Consider the following 27,522-nt stretch of genomic DNA (forward strand, 5'->3'; position numbering starts at 1 on the left):
GAAGGAGGGGAAGAGAAGATTTATGGAAGATGGAAGAGATTCAGTTTATAACATATAACGTAAATGGGTTGAACTCCCCTGGGAAAAGATTTAGACTGTTCAAAGAACTACACCATAGAGCAGCCTCAGTAGTATTTTTACAGGAGACACATTTTAAGATAGAATCGAACATTAGGCTGGGGTCCAGAAATCACCCAACATGGTATTATGCAGATTCCCCGGTCAAGAGAGCGAAGGGTGTTGCAATAGGTATGGCAAAGAATACTAGGTTTGAGCTGGAAGATAGAATGATAGACCCAGAGGGGAGATTCTTGTTCTTAAAGGGAAAACTACAGGAGATCGAATGTACACTGGCCAATATTTACTTTCCTAATAAAAGCCCGGAGATATATCTGAAAAAAGTGCTGAGGAAGTTGATGGACTTTAAAAAAGGACGTCTGATCCTCGCAGGGGATTTTAATTTTTGTATGGATCCACAAAAGGATGCTACCTCCCATGTACAGAGAGAAGGAAGTAGGGCCCTGAAACTCTTGAAAAAAGAACTACATATAAGTCAATTAGTAGATGCCTGGAGAATCACACACATGCAAGATAGAGATTATACCTTTTTTTCAAACATGCATAAGAGGTATTCAAGACTAGACCACATATTAATAGAACATCAATTAATTGACCACCTGGTTCAAGTTGAAATAGAGACAATCTCTCTATCGGATCACGCCCCAGTTACAATGAAATTGGAATGGGGGAAGGGGAAAACAGGAGGGCTGGGTTGGAAACTGAATGAGACACTATTAGTAGAGAAGGAAATAGCCCAGAAAATAGGGGAAGAGATTGAATGGTATTTCAAGGAGAACGAGACAGATGATGTGTCCATAGCTACAGTGTGGAAATCTCATAAGGCATACATAAGAGGAATATTGATAGCGATTGGGGCAAGAAAGAAAAAAGAAAGAACAGAGAAAATGAGTGGGCTCTTAGAAGAAATAAGTATACTAGAACAACAACACAAGAATAGAATAATAAAAGAAATAGAGCTGAAGTTAAAAAAAAAGAAAGAAGAATTGGAAGGTGTAATAGAAGAGGAGAGGAGAAAAGCATATAATAGAGTCTTGAGTGAGAGATATAGATGGGGAGAAAGACCGGGAAAATATTTGATGAGGGCCCTGAGGAAAAAGAAAAATAGAAATTATATAGAAAAAATAAAAGATGTTAAGGGGAACCTGAAACACTCAAATAGAGAAATCACCAAAGTTTTCATGGAATATTATAGAGATTTGTATAATATAAATCCCCTGCGGGAATCAGAAAATATAGAAAGTGTGAAGAATCAAAAGAGAAAGAAATATCTAGAGATGGCTGGGTTACTACAATTAAGCGAAGTCCAATTGAACTCCCTTGATGCAGATATCTCACAAGATGAAATAAAATTAGCTTTGAAGGGTACAGTGTCTGGGAAAAGTCCAGGACAAGATGGTTATACTGTGAGATATTATAAAAAATATAGTGAAATCTTAGTACCAAAACTTAGAAATTATATGAATGCATTAGGTGGAGAGATGGAAGTAAGAAAAGAATCGCTACAAGCTCAAATGGTGCTTATTCAAAAAGAGGGAAAAGATGCTACACAGTGTTCGAGCTATAGACCTATTTCATTATTAAACACTGACACTAAGCTATATACAAAGGTCTTGGCAAATAGATTGAAAGAGCTAATGCCGGAATGGATACATCAGGACCAGGTGGGCTTTGTTCCCGGGAGGGAGGGTAGAGATAATGGGTTACGATCATTGATGCTGATCCAAAAAAGTAAAAAGGGAAAAGAACCGGTGGTACTACTCTCTATAGACGCTGAAAAAGCGTTTGATAGAGTGAACTGGAGATTCATGATGGATACGTTGGAAGTTATGGGAATTGGGCCCAGGATGAGAGAGTGGATAGGAAAGTTGTACAGATACCCCTCTGCAGTTGTTGTGGTGAACGGGGAGAGGTCAGAACCCATCGAGATGTCAAATGGTACAAGACAGGGATGTCCACTGTCCCCATTGTTGTACGTTATATCATTAGAATTACTGCTGTCGATGACAAGGCTGAATAGAGATATAAAGGGAATTCAGATAGGGGACACAGAACATAAAGTTGCCGCTTTTGCTGACGACTTGTTGTTCTACGTAGGAAACCCCAGGATAACACTTCCAAATCTAATGAAGCTATTAAAGGAATATGGAGAATTGTCAAATTTAAAGATTAATCCAACAAAAACGGAGATTCTAAATATAAATATTTTAAAAAATGAAAAAGAAAAAATACAAAAGGAATTTCCCTTTAAATGGAAAGATAGAGATATAAAATACGTAGGAGTAAAACTCACAGCTTCATATAAACATCTTTATAAATTAAACTATATTTCACTGATTAACAAGATTAGAGAGGAGTTAAAAATATTGCAGGAGGGAACTCCGACATGGATAGGCCGTATTAACCTGGTAAAAATGATAATAGTACCAAAAATCATGTATAGATATCAAATGATACCAATTAAACTTCCAGAGATCTTTTTTAAGGTAATTAAGAAACTGATAACAAAATACATATGGAGGAATAAAAAAACCAAGATTGTCATATGAGTTGCTGAGTAGGAGAAAAGAAAGAGGTGGTTTAGGGCTCCCAGACTTTAAAAGATACTACAAAGCTGTAATATTGGCAAGAACTATAGACTGGATACATAACCATAAAAAAAAGTTGGGTGAGAATTGAGAATGAACTTAGTGGAACAGATTTGGGTAAGGTGATATGGGTACCAACACAGTATAGGGGCTTAAATGATAATGTAAACACATACACTTTGAATGTTTTAAAAATTTGGGATAATTTACACAAAAGTTTGAAATGGTTTATCAATTCAACACTGATTTCACTAAAAAACACGGAGTTTTCCCCCCCTGGGAGAGAAGAAATAGGTGGTAGGTGGTTTAAAAAGGAAGAGGTTCAATTAAGAGATATTTTGGTGGGGGATAAAATAGGATCATTTGGGGAATTGAAAAAAAAAGAGGGTGAGATTTTCACTAAATTAGATAAATGGCGGTATTTTCAATTGAGGAGTTTTGTTGGAAGTTTGCCAAAACCTTTAAGGACAAGAGACAATTGGAACTTGTTTGAAAAGGTTTTGGGTACACAAGGTGACGGGAAACACGAGATTGCCAAGGCATATAAAATACTCACCGAATTAGATATAAACACAAAACCAACATATATAACAAAATGGGAAACTGATATGGGAAGCGTGATAGATGAGGAGAAGCAAAGGAGAATATATAGATTAACCCACGAAAACATTTCTATGAGAGAAGTAGAGATGAACTATAAGTGTTTGACAAGATGGCACATCACACCAAACGTTGAAAATAAGATGTGTGAAGAGAGTTCACCGTGGTGTTGGAGGGGATGTGGTGAAATAGGTACAACATATCACATATGGTGGGGTTGCCCAAAAATTCAGTTATTCTGGAAGACAATAACTCATTTGATAAGAAAAATAACAGAAATAGACATTGGCTTAGACCCAGAAGTGTGTATTTTGCATAACATGGATATATCAGTCAATAAATATAAAAAATCAGGGATATGGTGCTACATAAATGCTGTAAAAGCTCTGATACCCAGGTTTTGGAGGCAAATAGAGGCACCGAAGGAAGAAGACTGGATTGAAGGAGTTGAGTAGATTAAAAAGATGGAAAGGTTGTGTCATGTCCAGGAAGATAGGATGGAGATTTATAACAGGAAATTGGAGAACTGGGAAAAAGCTAAGTTATATATGAAATATAGGAAAGATTAAAGAAAATAATAGGAAAACTACACTTGCTGAGATAAAATGATGCAGAGAAAAGGAAAAGCAGGAAGATGGGATTTGGGTGAGGGTGGAGGAGGGGGGGGAAAATTTGGAATAAAGTAAATAAAGTAGAAATGTTGGATATTATAATGTATAAATATATTTATATGTTTGTATATCATGATGATGAAATGTATTTAAAATGAAAATCAATAAATATTTAAATTATAAAAAAAAAAAACCATACAGGTCACATAGAGACAGGGTGGAGATGTACAGGGGATGATGGGGAGGGAAGAGTTAAAAGACAATTCCAGTATCAAACCCCATCTTACCCTGATTATGCAGCATTTCTTGCTCTGGAAATAATGAATTATCTTTCATTCATTAGTTCCTCCTTCCTCCATTGTAAGACAAAGGGGCGGGCTCTTAGATGTAAACAGTAGTACTGTTTATAATTTGTGCTTGCTGTTATTGGTCAACACAGTGATCGCACTCGGATTGGCTCTGTACACTGTGCCTGTGAATTAAGCCATCCAATGAGGGCTCGGCTTACCACAATTAATGGGTGCGATGGTCACCCAAGGTGTATTTTTGAAGTGCCATTTATAAACGGCACCCCAGAAATAGACGTCCACCTCCCCGCAATACAGATACGAAAGAGGGAGATGGTAAAGCCTAACTGAACTCTCAGTTTAAATCATCTAAGTACATTCCAGGGGCAGTTTTTTTCTTTACAAAGTAGCCACAGCCTGATTAGAAAAGCCTGCCTCCTACTAGCATGCTGAAGACAAGGACCCTTGCATTCTGCTTGGAAGCAGCAGCCTCTCTGCAGAGATCTAACATACCTTTTGCTGAGTCAGAGTTACAGCTTTGCAATAAAAATATTTTACATTTCCTGCTGATTGGAGGGATCTAGGTGATTACTCTTCATCAGGGGCTGACTGACCATTTGGAAACTTGAGGGCCCGGGGTCAGTAGGGGCCCCATGCGATGCCCCTGGTACCTTTTTCATAGGCTTTTTTGAGTTTGGGCAAAAACACAGGGGCCCCATGATCCCCTATTGCCCCATGAGTTGTCAGTCCGACCCTGCTCTTCATATCTCCCTCTGCCCAAGACAGAGTCCGAGAATCTTTCCCTCATACAAAACACTTTTCCTACAATCCTACCCCCTCTGCAATCTCAAAAGCTGATTTTTTTTTGTTTCTTTACCTTTTATTAACATTCTGTTTTAATTTTTACACTTTACCTTGTCCCCGCATCCATTCTCGGGTAGATACAGTGCCTTGAAAAAGTATTCATACCCCTTGAAATTTTCCACATTTTGTCATGTTACAACCAAAAAACGTAATTTACCCTGCTTTAACCTTCTCCACAACTTTATCCCTGACCTGTCTGGTGTGTTCCTTGGCCTTCATGATGCAGTTTGTTCGCTAATGTTCTCTAACAAACCTCTGAGGGCTTCACAGAACAGCTGTATTTATACTGAGATCACATGACACACAGGGGGACTCTATTTACTAATTAGGTGACTTCTGAAGGCAATTGGTTCCCCTAGATTTTAGTTATGGGTATCAGAGTAAAGGGGGCTGAATACAAATGCACGCCACACTTTTCAGATATTTACTTCTAAAAACTTTTGAAAACCATTTCTCATTTTCCTTCCACTTCACAATTAAGTGCCACTTTTTGTTGGTCTATCACATCAAATCCCAATAAAATACATTTACGTTTTTGGTTGTGACATGACAAACTGTGGAAAATTTCAAGGAGTATGAATACTTTTTCAAGGCGCTGTAAGAATGACATCTCCTCTGCTCCTGAAGCTGCCTGGGATAGGCACATCACATTTCCCATGAGGCATCAGCTTCAACAGCTGGAGGAATGTGACCTTGTGGCACGTCATCAGGGGCTGGTTGCATGAACAATGACAAGACATCCAGCTCCTTATCACTTCGGAAAGAACAATGGAGGTACATACCTAGCATGCAGCAACTAATCTGTGGATCAAAGCAGAACAAAGCTGGCTTCCCTGGAAATGTATGTTTTTTGAGGACAACCTAGTAAACAAGGTGAATGTAGAAAAAAAAAGAATGAAGAGGGAGGGGTTAAATTCCTTTTTAGCTGCCAGACTTCTAGTTACCTAAAAGCCTGGGGGACCTCTATTATCCAAAGTTTAATCAAAGAACAGAAGGATAAGCTCTGTTTCAGACATGTACTCTCCGATGCACCCCTTCTTCCCTTGCAACTCCCCATTAACCACTGTTGGTAATGTTAGCTGTTTAAAGTCACATTAAAAATGTGAGTTTTTCAGCTTTTTTTAGCGTTTTTACATTTGTGTTTAGCAGTGTTTTTCCGCGTTTGCGTTTTTTTTACCCCAAAAATAATATTTTTTTGGTAAAAAAAAGTCCAAAAACATTGGTTTGCGGCGTTTTACCACGTTTTGCCATGTTTTTCAGCATTAGAGAGCTAAGAAACTCCTCTAGAAACCCGCTAGTTCTGGGATTTTTTTCCAACCAAAAAGCGGTCCAGCCAAAAAACGTTGATTCCAGTCTATGTGTGCATGAACATATAGGATAACATGCTGGGGGGGTTTACTAGCTGTAGACAAAAACTTCAAAAGCCAAAAACAGCCGCAGTAAAAACTTTAAGTGTGCATGAAGACTCAAAGAGCCACCAAGTAGCTCCAAACCTATCAAGCTGCTTAGTCTTCTTTGGCTGCCTTGCAAGACCCAATACTTTGAAATGGATTTCTAAAGCTGAAATTAACCTGACTCTTTGGAAGTAAATGGGTGTGACCAGGGGCAGACTGACCATTTGGAAACTCGGGCACTGCCCGAGGGCCCGGGGTCAGTAGGGGGCCCCATGAGATGCCCCTGGTACCTTTTTTATAGGCTTTTTTTTAGTTTGGGCAAGGACACAGTGGCCCCATGATCCCCTATTGCCTGGGGGCCCCATGAGTTGTGAGTCTGCCCCTGGGTGTGACGTCTGAAGAAAGCTAAGCTGTGTTACCAAGCGTGGATATCTCTGAAGCTGTTTGGCAAACCAACGAGAACAGTTGGTCAGTAGAGTTTCCAAAAGCTACACCCATGTTAATTAGTAGCTGGGGGGGCAGATATAAAAGTTTTGCGCTTCTCACCGAAGATAAAAAACCTTTTTATGGAGGATTTAATTTCCTTTTCATTTTTTTGTTTTTTTTTCACAAAAGATTTATTGAATAGAAAAAAAGAGGGTCATAGACATAAGCATGAGTTATAACTCATCAATATTTTGCTAGGAACATCTAGCGTATACAATGAGAATGTATCAAAAGTAAATCACAACATTTAGCACAAACTCAGGCAAACTAGTGGGGCGGACCCCGTAGGAAAACTGGGAAGAATAAGAGGAAGACGTGAGCCTAGAAAGGAAAGGGCTCATATGAATGGGGATACGGAGAAGTATCGCCAAGGTCATACATTTACTGTATATGTAGTAGTGAACCGGGGGGGGGGGGATTCATAGATAGATGGGGTATTTTGGAGAATGTGCGGGGATCAAGTGGTCTGAGGTATGTTAGCTCTTGTTATGACTCTAGGTCAATCATAGTCATATCGGTCCCTAACAACTAGGGACACTAACCCTTGAGAAGGGGGTGTATTGTAAGAGATCAAGTGAAGATGAGTAACTGGTGGAGAATAGCGTGAGAGAGGAAAGAAAAGTAAGGGAAAGAGAAAAAAAAAAAAAAATTTTTATTCTTTTTTTCTTTATTTCTTCTTTTTCTTTTTGTCTTCATACATATTTCTTTTCTCTTCTTCCCCTTTTTATTTTTCTATATTTAACTGTTACTCCTTCATAATTCATATTGGTATATAATTATGGGTAACTCAGCTATATTATCATTTGAATGCTAAATAGTCATGCATGCTTTCACTTTACATGAAAAATGGGTAATTATTATACAGGATTTTTTATTATTATTATTATTATTATTATACAGACTTTATTATTATTATTATTATTATTATTATTATTATTATACAGACTTTATTATTATTATTATTATTATTATTATAAAGGATTTATTATTATTATTATTATTATTATTATACAGACTTTATTATTATTATTATTATTATTATTATTATACAGAATTTATTATTATTATTATACAGGATTTTTTATTATTATTATTATATAGGATTTATTAATATTATTATTATTATTATTATTATTATACAGACTTTATTATTATTATTATTATTATTATTATACAGAATTTATTATTATTATACAGGATTTATTATTATCATTATTATACAGGATTTATTATTATTATTATTATTATTATTATTATTATTATTATACAGGATTTATTATTATCATTATTATACAGAATTTATTATTATTATTATTATTATACAGGATTTATTATTATTATTATTATTATTATTATTATTATACAGGATTTATTATTATTATTATTATTATTATTATACAGGATTTATATATAATTATTATTATTATTATACAGGATTTATATATTATTATTATTATACAGGATTTATATATTATTATTATACAGGATTTATATTGCGCCAACAGTTTGCTCAGCGCTCTGCAATATAAGGGAGACAGTACAATTACAATACAGTTCAATACAGAAGGAATTGGAGGGCCCGGCTCATTTACAATCTAAGGCTACGTTCACACCTATGCAGTTTGCAAAATGCATCAAAAACGCAATGCCAAACACAATGCCGAAACTGCTCAAATGCAACCTGCATAGGTGTGAACCTAATCTTAGGCCAGCCACACATTATACAATTTTCTTGAGAATTTTGTTTTAGATGTACCAAAAACCATATAATATGAGGTCAGACCTAAACAACACTTTCAGTTGTATCCAATTAGGCAGGCCCTTGTACTACATACTACATAGTTGAAGGTAAATCTAAAAGAAATTGGGCAGAAAATTGTATAGTGTATGGCCAGCCTTAAACTGGTACACACATAATGTGGTGCAGCTGTGCCTGGTAGCCAATCAGCTTCTAACTTCAGCTTGAACAATTACCCCCGGCTCACACCTATGCGGCCGCGCAGGGCCGTGTTTTGCACGGGCACGAGAGCCCATTCATTTGAATGGACTCCCGTGCCTGTGACACGCAGGAAAGAAGTCTCTGCACTTCTTTGGAAAACGCAGCCGAGGTTCCCAGTACAGTTGCGTTTTCCAGTGCGGGCGGCGTGCCATTAGAACTAATGGCACCCGCCTGCGGGTCCGCAATTCTCTGTGCGGGTGGTGCGGCTGCACGGATTCTTGTGTGGATCAGCAGCGGCACCACCCACACAGATGTGAACCAAGGGTTAAGCTTTCGCAATAAAACCTGGAAGCCGATTGGTTCCTGAGCAGAGCTGCACCAGATATATTTATTTATGGCAGTTTAAGGCTGGCAATACACTATACAATTTTGCTGTCCAATTGCTGCCCAATTTCCTTTAGATTTACCTTCAACCAGGGGCGGACTGACAACTCAAGTGGCCCCCGGGCAATAGGGGATCATATGGCCCCTGTGTCCTTGCCCAAACTCAAAAACGCCTATGAAAAAGGTACCAGGGGCATCTCATGGGGCCCCCTACTGCCCCCGGGCCCCCGAGTTTCCAAATGGTCAGTCCGCCCCTGCCTTCAACTATATAGTGCAAGGGCCTGCCTAATTGGATACAATTGCAAGTGTTGTTTAGGTTGGACCTCCTATTATATGGTTTTTGGTAAATCTAAACCAAAAATTCTCAAGAAAATTGTATAATGTATGGCCAGCCTTAGTAAATAACCCCCAATAAGTCAATAAGAGTGATTATGTAAAACGTTCTCCATAACCCGACTTGTACAAAATGTTTTGTTATTAGCGGCTGTAGGTTCATGTACATCGCCTTTTACATAAATGTGAATGTCTAGAAACTCCAGCATTGTGATGATTATTGTCCATCTGAACGCTAAGCATGTCCAAAGCTGCTGGAATCACCCACACAACCTGTCCTTCATTTCCCTCGTTACCGTCATCCAGGCCTCTCGAAATATTTATGTTACTGTTTTCTATTCACTTACACAGCGTCAGCACTAATCAAAGAGAATTTCAGAAAACACTGCAGATCACGACAATTCCTTCTCGCCTGGAGAAGACACCTACAATGACGAGGCTTCACCTAAACTGTCAATAGCTAAGAATCATCGAAATGAAAAAAAAAAAAAACAGTTTGACGTAAAATCTTTTTTAGAGGGAGCTGTGTGTAAAAACATCATAACCAGGGGCGGACTGACCATTTGGAAACTCGGGCACTGCCCGAGGGCCTGGGGTCAGTAGGGGGCCCCATGAGATGCCCCTGGTGCCTTTTTCATAGGCTTTTTTAAGTTTAGGCAAGGACACAGGGGCCCCATGATCCCCTATTGCCCGGGGGCCCCACGAGTTGTCAGTCCGCCCCTGATCATAACGACAGAGTTACCAATATTTTCAAAAATATTTGTCATCTGCATTTTTCCCAATGAGCCTTTTGTGGTGCAAGGTAATAACCCCGGCTTACAATATTATTACACAGCCCATATGGAAGAAAAATATATTTGAAATATATTTAAAAAATATTCTTCCATTCTTACATTTTTTTGAAATACAACAATTTTGCCCATATTCCATATATTTAAAATATATTTCAATATATATTTCAATATATATATATATATATATATATATATATATATATATATATATATATATTTATACTGCATGATGAAATGCATTTTTATTACAAATTATATGAAAAATACTTTTAAAAGTACACTGTGTGTCTTTAAAAATACAAATCTACATTTTTGGCATGCATTTACACATATATGTAAAAATATATGTTAAAATGACTTTTTTATATGTTAAAAAAATCTGGAGTATATTTTTAAAAAATGGCCTGCTGGAGGTCATTTTGTAGGGCTGTGGCAGGGCTCATCCTGCTCCTCCTTGCACAAAGGAGCAGATACCGGTCCTGCTGATGGGTTAAGGACCTTCTACTGCCCTGTCCAGCTCTCCTAGAGTAACTGCCTGTCTCCTGGAATCTCCTCCATGCTCTTGAGACTGTGCTGGGAGACACAGCAAACCTTCTGGCAATGGCACCTATTGATGTAGGGTCCAGGTATGGTCTCATGCTACCAGTAGTGACATTGACCCTAGCCAAAAGCAAAACAAAAGAAAAACAGTCAGAAAAGATGAGTAGGCAAAAAATTTAAATGGCCTCCACCTGTAAAACCATTCCTGTTTTGGGGGTCTTCTCATTGTTGCCCATCTAGTGCACCTGTTGTTAATTTCATTATCACCAAAGCAGCTGAAACTGATGAACAACCCCCTCTGCTACTTACCTGACCAGATCAACATCCCAGGAGTTTCATTGACTTGATGCTAGACTCTGATTACAAAGTGTTCCTTTAATTTTTTTTTGAGCAGTGTATTAAAGAATGGATCCTGTATGTATGCAATGTATTATGTAATGTACCCTGTATGTACAGTTGCAAGAAAAAGTATGTGAACCCCTTGGGATTACGTGGAGTTTTGCATGAATTGGGCATAAAATGTGCTCTGAACGTCATCTAAGTCACAACAATAGAAGAACACAGTCTGCTGAACATAATACTACACAAACATTAGATGTTGCTATGGTTTAATTGCACATAACATGTAAACATTCACAGTGCAGGGAGGAAAAAGTATGTGAACCTTTGACTTAATAACTGGTTGACCCTCCTTTGGCAGCAATAACCTCAACCAAACGTTTCCTGTAGTTGCAGATCAGACCTGCACAACGATCTGGAGTAATTTTGGACCACTCCTCTTCACAAAACTGTTTCAGTGTAGCAATATTCTTGGGATGTCTGGTGTGAATCGCTCTCTTAAGGTCATGCCACAGCATTTCAATCGGGTTGAGGTCAGGACTCTGACTGGGCCACTCCAGAAGGCGTATTCTGTGCTGTTGCAGCCATTGTTTTGTTGAATTACTTGTATGCTTTGGGTCATTGTCCTGTTGCATCACCCATCCTCTGCGGAGCTTCAGTTGGCGGACAGATGGTCGTACGTTTTCCTGCAAAATGTCTTGATAAACTCTGGAATTCATTTTCCCATCAATGACAACAATCCGTCCAGGCCCTGAGGCAGCAAAGCAGCCCCAAACCATGATGCTCCCTCCGCCATGTTTCACAGTGGGTATGAGGTTTTGATGTTGGTGTGCTGTGCCTTTTTTTCTCCACACATAGTGTTGTGTGTTCTTCCCAAACAACTCAATCTTGGCTTCATCTGTCCACAGTATATTTTGCCAGTAGTGCTGTGGAACATCCAGGTGCTCTTTTACAAACTTCAAAACGTGCTGCAATATTCTTTTTGGACAGCAATGGCTTCCTCCGTGGTGTCCTCCCATGTACTCCATTCTTGTTTAATGTTTTCCTTATTGTAGATGTGTCAACAAAAATGTTAGCATGTGCCAGAGATTTCTGTAGGTCTTTAGCTGACACTCTGGGATTCTTCTTTACCTCATGCAGCATTCTGCGCTGTGCTCTTGCAGTCATTTTTACAGGACGACCACGCCTAGGGAGAGTAGCAACAGTGCTAAACTTTCTCCATTTGTAGACAGTCTGTCTTACCGTGGACACATGAACATCAAGGCTTTTGGAGATACTTTTGTAACCCTTTCCAGCTTCATGCAAGTCAACAATTCTTGATCGTAGGTCTTCTGAGAGTTCTTTTCTGCGAGGCATGGTTCACATCAGACAGTGCTTCTTGAAACCAGTAAACCCAAAACAGGTGTGTGTTTTTTAAGGGCAGGACAGCTGTCAGCAACACATCCAATATCATCACACTGATTGGAGTCAAGGTTGGCTCACTCCTGGCTCCAATTAGCTCTGGGAGAAGTCATTAAGCTAGGGCCTCACATACTTTTTCCTCCCTGCACTGTGAATGTTTACATGTTATGTGCAATTAAACCATGGCAACATCTAATGTTTGTGTAGTATTATGTTCAGCAGACTGTGTTCTTCTATTGTTGTGACTTAGGTGACGTTCAGAGCACATTTTATGCTCAATTCATGCAAAACTCCATGTAATCCCAAGGGGTTCACATACTTTTTCTTGCAACTGTATACAATGCATTATGTAATGTATCCTGTATGTATATAATGTATTATGTAATGTATCCCGTATGTATACAATGTATTATGTAATGTATCCCGTATGTACACAATGTATTATGTAATGTATCCCGTATGTATACAATGTATTATGTAATGTACCCTGTATGTATACAATGTATTATATAATGTACCCTGTATGTATACAATGTATTATATAATGTACCCTGTATGTATACAATGTATTATGTAATGTATCCTGTATGTATACAATGTATTATGTAATGTACCCTGTATGTATACAATGTATTATATAATGTACCCTGTATGTATACAATGTATTATGTAATGTATCCTGTATGTATACAATGTATTATGTAATGTATCCTGTATGTATACAATGTATTATGTAATGTACCCTGTATGTATACAATGTATTATATAATGTATCCTGTATGTATACAATGTATTATGTAATGTACCCTGTATGTATACAATGTATTATGTAATGTACCCTGTATGTATACAATGTATTATGTAATGTATCCTGTATGTATACAATGCATTATGTAATGTATCCTGTATGTATACAATGTATTATGTAATGTATCCTGTATGTATACAATGTATTATATAATGTACCCTGTATGTATACAATGTATTATGTAATGTACCCTGTATGTATACAATGTATTATGTAATGTACCCTGTATGTATACAATGTATTATGTAATGTATCCTGTATGTATACAATATATTATATAATGTATCCTGTATGTATACAATGTATTATGTAATGTACCCTGTATGTATACAATGTACTATATAATGTATCCTGTATGTATACAATGTATTATATAATGTATCCTGTATGTATACAATGTACTATATAATGTATCCTGTATGTATACAATGTATTATATAATGTATCCTGTATGTATACAATGTACTATATAATGTATCCTGTATGTATAGAATGTATTATGTAATGTATCCTGTATGTATACAATGTATTATGTAATGTATCCTGTATGTATACAATGTATCTCTCTCCATTCAGAAGAGAAAGAAAACACATGGGTGGGCTTCACAGTGACTGATAGCCAATCAGAGGCCATCAAAGCAATCAGGTGACTGGGAACCAGGAGTCCGGGGTCCTGATTTTAAGTACGAGACCTGGGCCTCTTGGTGAGAGCGCATGCCCAGCACACAGATAGGTACACATATAAGCGGCCTCAAGGATAAAGACCCACTTCAGTGAGGTCACATATATGCGTACTCTCGGCAGGAAGAGGTTAACAAATTTATATTAGAATATATGAACCTTCCCAAAATTTCCCAAACATCAACCTAGCTAGCCAGCTATTTCTAATGCATAATTGAAAAATAAAAAAAAAATGTAATTTAACAAAAAATAAATATTAAATAGAAAAATAAACACAGACATATAAAAGTAAATGAAGAAAAGAAAATAATGATGGCATTGTCTGTCTGTTTTGTATGGGAAAGTCATACCAGAATAGATATTTGAACAAAAACAGAAACAAGTCTACCTTGCGGCGTCACGATTCCATCCCACAAGTGCCACCAGTGAACATTCTCCCTTCAGTACACAAATGTCTATCAAACTGACGGATGTTGAAATAGAAGCTCACAAAATGCCCTCCAGGACTGCTCTGCTCTTCTATTCTCTTTCCTCCAAAAGAAGCCGATACCGCCTACCACCACATAACTGAGCCCATTTCCCAAGAACAATGCACTACTTTAAAGTATACCTAAAGGCAAAACTTTTTTTTTTTTTTTTTAAAGATCTGGATAGGATTTTGAGAGGATAGAACCATTATAAAGTTTTTATTCTCTGTCTCTAAACAAAATTGCTGTACGAATGTCACAGCATTCACACAGCCATCGTGAATAATGCCCAGAATGTGTCTAATATGTTTATTTCCTATGATCGTCAGCGCCATCTAGTGGACACGATGCAGCATTTTTCAGAAATACCTCCAGGCCACTAGATGGAGCTGACGATAACTGGAAATAAACATAAAAGACACCTTAAAGTGATTGTAAAGGATTTTTTTTTCATTTTTTAAAAATAAAAAACATGTTATATTACCTGCTCTGTGTAATGGTTTTGCCCTGATCCTACCCCTCGGGTCCCCTGTGATGCTCCTCGCTCCTCCCCCCAGCCAAGTGCCCTGATAGCAAGCTGCTTACTATGGGGGCACTCGTGTGTGCTCGCTCCCAAGCCAGCTCAGTATGTTCTTAAGACACACGGAGCACAGCTCGGCCACACCCCGCTTCCTCCTCACTAGCCAATGGCTACCACTGCTGTGTCTGAGCCAATGAGGAGGGAGAGAGCTGAGGAGCCACTGATCTCGTGCACATCACTGGACTAAGAGGAGGCTCAGGTGAGTATAAGGGGGGGGGGGGCAGCTGCATGCAGAAGGTTTTTTACCTTAATACAGGCGTACTTCGGTTTACGAATTTAATGCGTTGTGCGGGACTTTTCGTATTGTGAAAAATTTGTAAACCAAAACGCGGTTTCCCATAGGAATGCATTGAAAACCAATTAATCTGTTCCGGAGGTCAGAAAAAAGTAAAAAAAAAGTCTTATCTGTTCAAAACTCTTTATAAAGTGCACTTTAAAGGCATAAATACTGTACAGGGACATGATTAAAAAAAATCATAAATGTATTGAAAACCAATTAATCTGTTCATATTGTGAAAAAAATTAGTAAACTGAGGCATTATGTTCAATGGATTTTCATTCGTAAACCGAAAATTACGTTAACCGAGGCGTTCGTAAACTGAGGTACACGTGTACATAGAATGCATTAAGGTAAGAACCTACTGCTTTAAAGTGGTTCTAAAGGCTCAAGGTTTTTTTACCTTCATGCATTCTATGCATGAAAGTAAAAAACCTTCTGTGTGCAGCATCCCCCCAGCCCCCCCAATACTTATCTAAGCCCCCCTCTCGATCCAGCAATGTGCACTGGAGTCTCGGCTATCCCAGGACTCCCTCTCCTAATTGGCTGAGACAGAAGTGGGAGACATTGGCTCCCACTGCTGTCAATCACAGCCAGTGAACCAATGAGAAGAGAGAGGGGATGGGGCGGGGCCAAGCCAGGGCTCCATGTGTAAATGGACACACGGAGCAGCAGGTGCCCCCATAGAAAGCTGCTTGCTGTGAAGGCACCGGACAGGAGGGAGAGGCCAGGGGGACCCAAGAAGAGAAGGATCCGGGCTGCTCTGTGCAAATCCACTGCACACAGCTGGTAAGTATAGACATGATGGTTATTAAAAAAAAACAAAAAAAACAAAATTAGAATCACAGTATTCAAATCTAGTTACAATTAATGATGAAGATCTGCCTGCATATGCAGACAGGATTAAAGCGGAGCTCCAACAAAAAGGGGAAGTTCTGCTTTAAGTACTGGTCCCCCATTCCCCCAGAAGAATTGGCACCTTTGAGGAACAGATACCTGATTTTGACAGGTACCCGCTCCCACTTCCGCTGCGATCACCTAGACAATCGGAAGCGGAAGTTGTCCACTCGCCCTCCCTCCCCGTAGTCTTGTGGGACACGTGACAGGTCCCAGAAGACTACGGGGCCATTCATAAGGTGCCGCGCTACTTGCGCATGTGCAGTGGGTGTCACAGGTGTCACAGCCAGGTACCCACAATGTAGATGGCGGAGCTGGGGAGGGAGGACGGACGGATGGAGAAACCGGCTACAGTGAGGACACCACTGGATCGAGGGACAGATGAGTGGCTGCTTTTTAGAAGTCAGCAGCTACAGTTTTTGTGGAAGACTAGCATTCTATTGTTGGTATCAGTGGGAAGACTAGTGTCCTATTGTTGGTATCAGTGGGAGGACTAGTGTCCCGTTGTTGGTATCAGTGGGAGGACCAGTGTCCCATTGTTTGTATCAGTGGGAGGACTAGTGTCCCGTTGTTGGTATCAGTGGGAGGACCAGTGTTCTATTGTTGGTATCAGTGGGAGGACCAGTGTTCTATTGTTTGTATCAGTGGGAGGACCAGTGTTCTATTGTTTGTATCAGTGGGAGGACTAGTGTCCCGTTGTTGGTATCAGTGGGAAGACTAGTGTTCTATTGTTGGTATCAGTGGGAGGACTAGTGTCCTATTGTTGGTATCAGTGGGAGGACTAGTGTCCCGTTGTTGGTATCAGTAGGAGGACTAGTGTCCCATTGGTATCAGTGGGAGGACTAGTGTTCCATTGTTGGTATCAGTGAGAGGACTAATGTCCGGTTGTTGGTATCAGTGGGAGGACTAGTGTTCCATTGTCGGTATCAGTGGGAGGACTAGTGTCCGGTTGTTGGTATCAGTGGGAGGACTAGTGTTCCATTGCTGGTATCAGTGGAAGGACTAGTGTCCCGTTGTTGGTATCAGTGGGAGGACTAGTGTCCCGTTGTTGGTATCAGTAGGAGGACTAGTGTTCCATTGTTGGTATCAGTGGGAGGACTAGTGATCCATTGTTGGTATCAGTGGGAGGACTAGTGTTCCATTGCTGGTATCAGTGGAAGGACTAGTGTCCCGTTGTTGGTATCAGTGGGAGGACTAGTGTCCCGTTGTTGGTATCAGTAGGAGGACTAGTGTTCCATTGTTGGTATCAGTGGGAGGACTAGTGATCCATTGTTGGTATCAGTGGGAGGACTAGTGTCCCGTTGTTGGTATCAGTAGGAGGACTAGTGTCCGGTTGTTGGTATCAGTGGGAGGACTAGTGTCCTATTGTTGGTATCAGTGGGAAGACTAGTGTCCCGTTGTTGGTATCAGTGGGAGGACTAATGTTCCATTGTCGGTATCAGTGGGAGGACTAGTGTCCCATTGTCGGTATCAGTGAGAGAGCTAGTGTGCCATTGTAGGTATCAGAGGAAGGACTAGTGTTCCATTGTTGGTATCAGTGAGAGGACTAGTGTTCCATTGTCGGTATCAGTGAGAGGACTAATGTCCGGTTGTTGGTATCAGTGGGAGGACTAGTGTTCGGTTGTTGGTATCAGTGGGAGGACTAGTGTTCCATTGTCGGTATCAGTGAGAGGACTAGTGTTCCATTGTCGGTATCAGTGGGAGGACTAGTGTCCGGTTGTTGGTATCAGTGGGAGGACTAGTGTCCCGTTGTTGGTAGCAGTGGGAGGACTAGTGTCCCGTTGTTGGAATCAGTGGGAGGACTAGTGTCCCATTGTTGGTATCAGTGGGAGGACTAGTGTCCCATTGTTGGTATCAGTGGGAGGACTAGTGTCCCATTGTTGGTATCAGTGGGAGATATAGTACCCCATTGTTGATGTCAGTTGGCAGAATTGTGTCTTACAGTGGAAAGAATAGTGTCCCAAGCACTGGATAAAGGCACGCACAGGGCCGCATCAGGCCCCCGGGCCGAAATTTGGAGACCACTGTCTTAGATGTCAGGAGGAGGTAACATGGCTGACTGCAAAGTTTTCTGAACAAAACTCTCCAGTTTTAGTAAATCAACCCCACAGTGTTCAAATCTGGTTACAACTGATAATGAAGAACTGCCTGCATGGTACACAACAGGGTTATTATGGCAAACGCAGCAGCCCAGCCCCCTCATAATCAAAGAGAAGTGCCTAGAATTTTTCCTCGCTGGAGGGTCCAGAATAGAGCATCTAAAAAAGGCTAGGTGCAAATTTTAAATATTTTTTTTAAGTTATACTGTGTAAATGGGGACTTGTAAAATATATAAAAGGAGGTGTTGTCCCAATTTAGCTGCAAAAGTGGAAATACACTTTAAGGTTCAAAAGTAAACAGGAAGACAGAAAGAATGAGTCATAATTATAATGTATAATGTTAATAAAAAGTCAGTAATAAAATTTCACAGTGAATCCGGAGTGGGGTGTCTTTTATTAAATATATTTGTGTGTAGCCTTCTGTTTTCTAGTCAAAGCCATGTTTTCTGAGCTTTCCTACGTCCTCGTATGACCTCCATAAAATAATTACTCGTTTCTGTGAAACGTTTTCCACGCTGATTTAAAAAATGAATTAAAAACAAGTAAAAAGAGAATCAAAACACAAACATTTCCACAATTTTTATTTAACGTCTAAATTAAAAACAATAAATAAAAAAAATCTACAATCTATTATTTTTTTTAATTGGTCACCCTGCGGTCTGGTTAGCTGCATTTCTATGTTTTACAAAAGAATCTATAATATCATATTTGGAGGGTATTTATCAAATGCAAGTACATCTAGGCCCATTCAGGCATGTTTGTCATGCAGTTTTCGAAATATCCTGCTGGTATGTGTAGGGGTGAATGATGGGTGGTACATATAGGCATTTTCAGTCTAACAAACACAAAATAAAAATCAGCTTTACAAGGTCCTTGGGAATGACATTGGTCCTAAACAACGTCATGTTACATGACTCAATCATGGGACTTAAGGCTCAATCACACTTGCCCTTTACAGGCTTTGTATTGCCCCCTCACCGCCTGCTTTAACCATCTGAAATCCTGGACTGAATGCATTGCACTTGGTCATGGGATGCCTGCAGGGTGGCCCCATTCACTTGAATAGGTCCTGCTTGGTAGGCGCTACACGTGTCGATAAAGACACTTGTCACCAAGATCAACCCAACAAGAAGCCTTCAACATTGCACTCACCTGCTAGAAAGGGTTTTATTTCCACATTCTGGGGAGCCACTTCTCCAGATTATTTAAGATTTATATAGCGCCAACAGTTTGCGCTTTCCAATATGAAGGGAGACAATACAAATACAATTCAATTCAATAAAAGAAGGTTAGAAGGGCTCTTTTCATTACAGCTTGCAATCTAAAAGGAATGTGTAAGTCAACGGTTCTCAACCTGTGGGTCGCGACCCCTTTGGGGGTCGAACAACCCTTTCACAGGGGTCTCCTAAGACCATCGGAAAACACATATTTCCGATGGTCTTAGGAACTGAGACACCGCTCTATCAGTCTCCAGACGGGTCTGCCCACATGCAGATACGTCCACATTTCCCTGGACAGCGATGTGTGCGCGGGATGACATGCCGCCCCTGTCATCTGGCCACATCCCCGGGATCACTCAACAGCTCCGCCTCCTCGCCAGTGATTGGCTGCCGGACTGTAGCTCAGGAGAGCCACACAGGCGGCCAATCACCGGCGAGGAGGAGGAGCCGAGCAGCAGCGCGAAGATCAAAGAAGATCAAGCAAGGGAGCGGCCGGAGAAGGAAGACAGCTGACAGGTAAGTGTCTGTAGTGTGCAGATGGTGCTGCTGCAGCCAGGTATGCTGGCTGTAGATGGGAGAGGGAGGGAGCGAGCCTAGGCTGGAGCAGGAGTCAGCAAGGTAAGTATCATTGGTGTCAGTAGGAGGAATAGTGCCCCATCATTGGTGTCACTAATACCAATGATGGGGCACTATTCCTCCCACTGACACCAATGATGGGGCACTATTTCCTCCCACTGATACCAATGATGGGGCACTATTCCTCCCACTGACACCAATGATGGGGCACTATTCCTCCCACTGACACCAATGATGGGGCACTATTCCTCCCACTGATACCAATGATGGGGCACTATTCCTCCCACTGACACCAACGATGGGGAACTATTCCTCCCCCACTGACACCAATGATGGGGCACTATTCCTCCCCCCACTGACACCAACGATGGGGCACTATTTCTCCCCCCACTGACACCAACGATGGGGCACTATTTCTCCCCCCACTGACACCAACGATGGGGAACTCCCCTCCCCTGACACCAATGATGGGGCACAATTCCCCCCCACACTAGTATCATTGATGGGGCACTATTCCCCCCACTGACACCAATGATGGGGCACTATTCCTCCCACACTGACACCAATGATGGGGCACTATTCCTCCCACTGACACCAACAATGTGGCACTATTCCTCCCACTGATACCAATGATGGGACACTATTCCTCCCACTGATACCAACGATGGGACACTATTCCTCCCACTGACATCAGTGATGTGGCACTACTCCTCTCACTGACACCAATGATGTGGCACTACTCCTACCACTGCAAAATTACAGTTATGAAGTAGCAACGAAAATAATTTTATGTTTGGGGGTCACCACAACATGAGGAACTGTATTAAAGGGTCGCGGCATTAGGAAGGTTGAGAACCACTGGTGTAAGTGATACAAGAGGTAATAACTAAGGGATGAGCTGATGAAGAAAGGAAAGGTCCATTCGCTAGCAAGAAAAGGGATAGGCTTCCATGAGTTTTCAGGGATCTCCTAAGGAGGAGGATGGAAGAGGCTCTGAAGAAGTCCTAAAAGTGAGCATGTGAGGGGGTGATGAGGGAATTAGAGGGAAGGAGGTCTTCGGAGGAGCAAGGAGAACAGTTTGGGAGATATTTGTGATGAAGTTGGTGATGTAGCTGAGCTGTCGATGGCTTTGTATGTTGTTGTTAACATTTTGGATTTTATTCATTGGGTGACCTTCAAGGATCAACTAAAGGTAGACAGAGTAGGAGATAGCAGGAATGGTTGGGGCAGGGAATTCCAAAGGAAGGAAGAGGCTCTGAAGTTCTGGAGGTGAGCATGGGTGAGGAGGGAGCTAGAGAGCAGGAGGTCTTGGGAGGAGTGAAGAGAATGGTTTGGGTGATATTCTGAGACAAGGTTGGTGATGTAGCTGAGTTGTGGATGGTTTTTTATGTTGTTGTTAATATTCTGAATTTTATTTATTGGGTGATCAGAAGCTAGTGGAAGGATTTGTAGAGTGGAGTGGCAGAGTGGTTGGAAAAGTGGATCTGTCTGGCAGCAGCATTCATCATGGACCGAAAGGGGTATACTCTATGTTAAAGTAAGCCAACGAGGAGGCAGGTGCAATAGTCATGGTGAGAAAAAAACAGGGAGCGAATTAGTATCTTGGTGGTGTCATTGGTTAAGAAGGGCAATATTTTAGAGATGTTACGGAGGTGAAAACAGCAAACGTTTGGCAGTGACTGGATGTGGAGCCAGAATGAGAGGTCAGAGTCCAGGATCTCACCTAGCAAGATATATTAAGTTAAATATTACATTATTATTATTATTATACAGGATTTATATAGCACCAACGGTTTGCTCAGCGCTTTACAATATAAAGGGAGACAATCCAGCAACAATACAGTTCAATACAAGAGGGATAGGGGGGCCCTGATCCTGGGAGCTTACAATCTACATGATAATGCATGGAGTTACATAGTTAGTCTGGCTGAAAAAAGTCAAAAGTCCATCCAGTTCAACCATTAAGTTGAGTTGAGTGCAGAGTGCGAGAAGAATTCGGGAGTTTACAAGTTATAGAATTCATAGACATCTAGTTGGTCAGAAAGTTCATTTCAGATTGATGAAGTGGTATGAAGACATAAAGACAGAGATATAGATAGTTTCCATTGCAATAGTATTTCTATTTATTGTAGATATACACTAGATTACCAAAAGTGGTGGGCCAGCCCTCCAAATCATGTGATTCAGGTGTTCCAATCCCCTCCATGGACACAGGTGTATAAAATCATCCCCTAGGCATGCAGACTGCTTCTACAAACATTGGTGAAAGAATGGGTCGCTCTCAGGAGCTCAGTGACTCCAAGCGTGGCCCTGTGATAGGTTGTCACCCGTGCAATGAGTCCATCTGTGACATTTCCTGGCTACTAAATATTCCACGCGCAACTGTTAGTGGGATTATAACTAGAGATGAGCGAATCGAACCTGGCGAAGTGGAATTCGTTTCGAATTTCAGGAAAAATTCGATTCGCATCGAATCCGAATTTTAGCAAACTTTGGGTGCACGAATCAAATTTTTCCCGATCAGCCGGCAAAAGTGTCACTGCAGAGAGCTCCGCTATTTCTGACAGTTCTGACAGTTCATTTACAGCGGTTGAAACATTGTATCTATTTGTTTCCATTTAGGATACAGATGTTTTTATTCAGAAATAAATAGATACAATGTTTCAACCGCTGTAAATGTGAAGGAACTGTCAGAGAACTGTCAGAAATAGCGGAGCTCTCTGCAGATACACTTTTTGCTGTACTGGAATACTTCTTCTTTTCATTCTTCTTCTTCTTCTTCTTTTCATTCTTCTTTTCATTCTTCTTCTTCTTATTTTCATTCTTCTTCTTCTTCTTTTCATTCTTCTTTTCATTCTTCTTCTTCTTCTTTTCATTCTTCTTTTCATTCTTCTTCTTCTTTTCATTCTTCTTCTTCTTTTCATTCTTCTTTTCATTCTTCTTCTTCTTCTTTTCATTCTTCTTCTTCTTCTTCTTTTCATTCTTCTTCTTCTTCTTTTCATTCTTCTTTTCATTCTTCTTTTCATTCTTCTTCTTCTTCTTTTCATTCTTCTTCTTCTTCTTCTTTTCATTCTTCTTCTTCTTTTCATTCTTCTTTTCATTCTTCTTCTTCTTCTTTTCATTCTTCTTTTCATTCTTCTTCTTCTTTTCATTCTTCTTCTTCTTCTTTTCATTCTTCTTTTCATTCTTCTTCTTCTTTTCATTCTTCTTCTTCTTTTCATTCTTCTTTTCATTCTTCTTCTTCTTCTTTTCATTCTGCTTCTTCTTCTTTTCATTCTTCTTCTTCTTCTTTTCATTCTTCTTTTCATTCTTCTCATTCTTCTTTTCATTCTTCTTCTTCTTCTTTTCATTCTTCTTCTTCTTCTCATTCTTCTTTTCATTCTTCTCATTCTTCTTTTCATTCTTCTTTTCATTCTTCTTCTCATTCTTCTTTTCATTCTTCTTCTTCTTTTCATTCTTCTTCTTTTCATTCTTCTTCTTCTTCTTTTCATTCTTCTTTTCATTCTTCTTCTTCTTCTTTTCATTCTTCTTCTTCTTTTCATTCTTCTTTTCATTCTTCTTCTTCTTCTTTTCATTCTTCTTCTTCTTCTTCTTCTTCTTCTTCTTCTTTTCATTCTTCTTCTTCTTTTCATTCTTCTTCTTTTCATTCTTCTTCTTCTTCTTTTCATTCTTCTTCTTCTTCTTTTCATTCTTCTTTTCATTCTTCTTCTTCTTCTTCTTCTTTTCATTCTTCTTCTTCTTTTCATTCTTCTTCTTCTTTTCATTCTTCTTCTTCTTCTTTTCATTCTTCTTTTCATTCTTCTTCTTCTTTTTTTTCATTCTTCTTCTTCTTCTTTTCATTCTTCTTTTCATTCTTCTCATTCTTCTTTTCATTCTTCTTCTCATTCTTCTTTTCATTCTTCTTCTTCTTCTTTTCATTCTTCTTCTTCTTTTCATTCTTTCTCTTCTTTTCATTCTTCTTTTCATTCTTCTTCTTCTTCTTTTCATTCTTCTTCTTATTCTTTTCATTCTTCTTTTCATTCTTCTTCTTCTTCTTTTCATTCTTCTTCTTTTCATTCTTCTTTTCATTCTTCTTCTTTTCATTCTTCTTCTTCTTTTCATTCTTCTTTTCATTCTTCTCATTCTTCTTTTCATTCTTCTTTTCATTCTTCTTCTCATTCTTCTTTTCATTCTTCTTCTTCTTCTTTTCATTCTTCTTTTCATTCTTCTTCTTATTCTTTTCATTCTTCTTTTCATTCTTCTTCTTTTCATTCTTCTTCTTCTTCTTTTCATTCTTCTTCTTCTTCTTTTCATTCTTCTTTTCATTCTTCTTCTTCTTCTTTTCATTCTTATTTTCATTCTTCTTCTTTTCATTCTTCTTCTTCTTCTTTTCATTCTTCACATTCTTCTTTTAATTCTTCTTTTCATTCTTCTTTTAATTCTTCTTTTCATTCTTCTTCTCATTCTTCTTTTCATTCTTCTTCTTCTTCTTTTCATTCTTCTTCTTCTTCTTTTCATTCTTCTTTTCATTCTTCTTCTTCTTCTTCTTCGTCGTGCCCCGTGACTGCCCAAATGAGTGAAGTGTGCGGTGATTCTAAGATCGACGGCACTCATCTGCATGTCATACTGACTGACAGTATTATTTCTCTTCCCCAGCAGACTCCAAGGGCATTTAAATTAAAGGTACATTCTTCTTTTCATTCTTCTTCTTCTTCTTTTCATTCTTCTTCCTCTTCTTTTCATTCTTCTTCTTCTTCTTTTCATTCTTCTTTTCATTCTTCTTTTCATTCTTCTTCTTCTTCTTTTCATTCTTCTTCTTCTTCTTTTCATTCTTCTTTTCATTCTTCTTCTTCTTCTTCTTTTCATTCTTCTTCTTTTCATTCTTCTTTTCATTCTTCTTCTTCTTCTTTTCATTCTTCTTTTCATTCTTCACATTCTTCTTTTAATTCTTCTTTTCATTCTTCTTTTCATTCTTCTTTTCATTCTTCTTCTCATTCTTCTTTTCATTCTTCTTCTTCTTCTTTTCATTCTTCTTCTTCTTTTCATTCTTCTTCTTCTTCTTTTCATTCTTCTTTTCATTCTTCTTCTTCTTCTTCTTCTTCTTCTTCTTCTTCTTCGTCGTGCCCCGTGACTGCCCAAATGAGTGAAGTGTGCGGTGATTCTAAGATCGACGGCACTCATCTGCATGTCATACTGACTGACAGTATTATTTCTCTTCCCCAGCAGACTCCAAGGGCATTTAAATTAAAGGTACAGTGTTCTGCACTAATATAAAGGCTCTCTGAAGCCTAGAAACCCTTTAAATAAGTTAAATTCGCGGTGAATAAATTCGCATCGAATCGAATTTCTCCCGCAAATTCGGCGAATCAGCGGAATCTAATTTTTGAATAATTCGCTCATCTCTAATTATAACAAAGTTATGCTGAAGCGCACAGTGCGCAGAAGTCACCAACCGTCTGCAGAGCCAATAGCTAAAGACCTCCAAACTTCATGTGGCCTTCAGATGAGCACAACAACAGTGCGTAGAGAGCATCATGGAATGGGTTTCTATGGCTGAGCAGCTGCATCCAAGCCTTACATCACCAAGTGCAATGCAAAGCGTCAGATGGCATCCCGATAATTTTGGCAATATAGTGTATGTCAATATAGTGAGCTCCTCCTAATATGAGAGCGATAGAATGTGGAGAAGGAAACAGTAGTGAAGAAATAAGGTGAGAAGAATTGATAATCAACAGTATAAAAAGGTATAATGGTATAATAAAGTATAACTATAATAACGTATAACTATAAAGAAGTATATTAAGGTATAAGAGTATAATAAAGTATAAAGGTATAAGAGTATCATATAGTTTCTTGTCTTCCCCCCAGCCCGGACACCACCCCCCACTGACTTCTCCATCACATCCAACAACGCCACCATCAAACCCGCCCCGCAGGCCAGAGTACTGGGTGTCATTCTGGACCCCAACCTATCCTTCCAGCCCCAAGTCCAATCCTTAACTAACTCATGCAGACTCCACCTCCGCAACATCGCCAAAATCTGCACGTTCCTAACCCCAGAAACCACTAAACAGCTCATCCACTCCCTCATCATATCACGACTCGACTACTGCAACTCCCTCCTCACTGGCCTGCCTCACTGCTGGCTATCCCCTCTTCAGTCCATCCTGAATACGGCTTCCAGACTCATTCACCTTTCCAACCGCTCCATCTCCGCCACCCCCCTCTGCCAATCCCTCCACTGGCTTCCGATTGCACAACGGATCAAATTCAAAATCCTAACACTGACGTACAAAGCCGTCCACCATACTGCCCCAAACTACATCACTGACCTAATATCCAAGTACCGCCCAGCACACACACTCCGCTCCTCACAAGACCTCCTTCTCTCTAGTTCCCTGGTCTCCTCCTCCCATGCCCGTCTCCAGGACTTCTCCAGGGTGTCACCCATCCTCTGGAACTCCCTGCCCCAACCCATCAGATTATCACCTACTCTCCTCTCCTTTAGGCGCACCCTGAAAACCCATCTATTCAGGGAAGCCTACCCCACCCCCTGCTAATTGCCGACCTCCTCCACTCTTTCTACCACTCCATCCCCCACAGCTATCTCCTCCTGTACCACCATCCCCTCCCTCCTAGATTGTAAGCTCGAAAGAGCAGGGCCCTCGATCCCCTCATGTTTTGCATTGTATTGGTATTGTTCTGTCACATGTTCTGTCCCCCTTTGTAATGTACAGCGCTGAGCGAACTATTGGCGCTTTATAAATACTGTATAATAATAATAATAGTATAAGTATGGTAAAGTATAATAAGGTATAAAAGTATAACAAGGTATAGGAATATAATAAAGTATAATAAAGTATAAGGGTATAATAAAGTATAACTAAAATAAAGTATAATAAAGTATAAGGGTATAATAAAGTATAACTAAAATAAAGTATAATAAAGTATAAGGGTATAATAAAGTATAACTATAATAAAGGATAAGAGTATAATAACATATAACAGTATAAGAATATAATCAAGTATAACTAAAATAAAGTATAATAAGGTATAAGGGTATAGTAAGGTAAAATGAAGTTTAACAGTAATAAAGTATAACAGTATTATAAAGTATAAAAGTATAACAAAGCATAAGAGTATAATTAAGTATAGGAGTATAATAAAGAATTAAGTATAATAAGGTATAAGAGTATAATAAAGTATAACTATAATAACGTATAATAAGTTATAATAAAATATAACTATAACAAAGTATAATGTACAATAAAGTATAACGTATAATATGGTATAAGACTCT

The 27,522-nt window shown here is 39.4% G+C and overlaps 1 protein-coding gene across 2 annotated transcripts in view; it reads right to left on the minus strand.

The window, feature by feature from the left end:
• PLCB1 (phospholipase C beta 1) overlaps positions 1-27,522 on the minus strand; it is an 815,168-nt gene that overhangs the window by 350,634 nt on the left and 437,012 nt on the right. The gene's annotated exons all lie outside the window — the stretch shown is intronic.

The sequence above is a fragment of the Staurois parvus genome, unplaced genomic scaffold (genome assembly GCF_062004578.1).
Source record: "Staurois parvus isolate SC_StPar_1 unplaced genomic scaffold, SC_StPar_1.0 ptg000248l, whole genome shotgun sequence".
Lineage (NCBI taxonomy): Eukaryota > Metazoa > Chordata > Amphibia > Anura > Ranidae > Staurois > Staurois parvus.